Source organism: Penaeus monodon, chromosome 33, assembly GCF_015228065.2.
Source record: "Penaeus monodon isolate SGIC_2016 chromosome 33, NSTDA_Pmon_1, whole genome shotgun sequence".
In the NCBI taxonomy this organism is placed as follows: domain Eukaryota; kingdom Metazoa; phylum Arthropoda; class Malacostraca; order Decapoda; family Penaeidae; genus Penaeus; species Penaeus monodon.
Window position 1 is genome coordinate 13,772,835 of NC_051418.1, and position 1,329 is coordinate 13,774,163.

The 1,329-nt window shown below is 43.6% G+C and overlaps 1 protein-coding gene across 1 annotated transcript in view; it reads left to right on the forward strand.

The window, feature by feature from the left end:
* LOC119594056 (rab11 family-interacting protein 4-like) overlaps positions 1-1,329 on the forward strand; it is a 146,100-nt gene that overhangs the window by 5,576 nt on the left and 139,195 nt on the right. The window lies entirely within an intron of this gene.

Genomic DNA, 1,329 nt, shown 5'->3' on the forward strand with positions numbered 1-1,329 from the left:
GAGTGGCGCCCCTTAGTGCCTGCGAGTTGCCGCTGCGGAGTGACCACTCACCGAATGCCGTATCGCCTGGCAAGCTAGTTTTTGCCCTGGTTTTGATAACCGATTCTTGTTTTAAATATAGCAGGGTGTATCATATCATATAAGACATATTATTTGCACTATAATGTGTTTCACATGATACGTTTTTTTCTCATTTACGAATAATCCCTCTCCGAGACCGTGGCAGTTTAGCTTTTTGTGAAGGGAGATATCATATGCTTGGGTGATCATACTGGAAGCATTATTCTCTATACCGTGGCATCTCTATACCCCGGCGATTCCAGCGAGGCCTGGCCGCTCCTCCGCACTGGCCAAGGAAGTCTCTTACTGCGGTATAGAGTGGGACATCAGCGAGGGATTGATTGGTCGATTGCACGCTGCAACAGGCAGCACTCACGCAAGACAAATGAGGAGGGTAAAGCAGGGCAGCGGACCGGGCGAAGGGCGAGTCATAGGGAAGAAGACCAGATGGAGGAGAGGCATTTTACTCAGACAAGTTGTGATTGCGAAGTGTCACACCAATTACAATTGTGCCGCCATCTCAGCTCCTTAAAGGGAACGTTATATTGAATTCAGACTCTTGCATGTGCAGCACAACATGACTACGAGGTCCGTCTGGTCGCATAATTACAGGTTAACCTTATATCCTTCCAAAGAGCTCCCTTGAGAAGACGCGCACGACGAAGGCGCTGAACCGCTTCAGCAGACAAAGCTGGAAGCCCTCAGAATCACCCGAAGACTTCTAGCGTTCTCTGCGGCAGTGGGACAGCGCAAGTCCCAAGGGAGCTCTCTGGAAGGACATAAAGCTGATAGGGTATAAAGATGATAATGGATGGTTCACTTGCTAGAAGTAACTTGCTAGAAATAACTAGCTTATTATGAGGCACAAAAGATATACACGTTCGTATCACGCTGACCGCAGCGCAGTTCTCGACTGTCATGAAGTCTATATATGCACACTGACACGTGTGCAGTGTGACATCAGTATGGTCGTAACCTAGTTATTAATATTTTTCTCGTGCTATTCTGAGTCACAATGAAGAAAACGTAAGTAGTATTACAAGAATCATTTAAAAAATGAATAAAAAAAACGGATTGATAATAATAACAATGATATGAAAGTGAAGAAACCATATAACAACATGAAAATGGTAATAATTGCTATACAAATAGCAACCTAATAGTGGTAAAATTGAAAACGCCTGTGATGACAATGATGATTTAAAGAATAATGAAAATCTTATTGTATGTTTATGAATAAATGGTTTCAGCGTGGCAGTTCATGGTGAT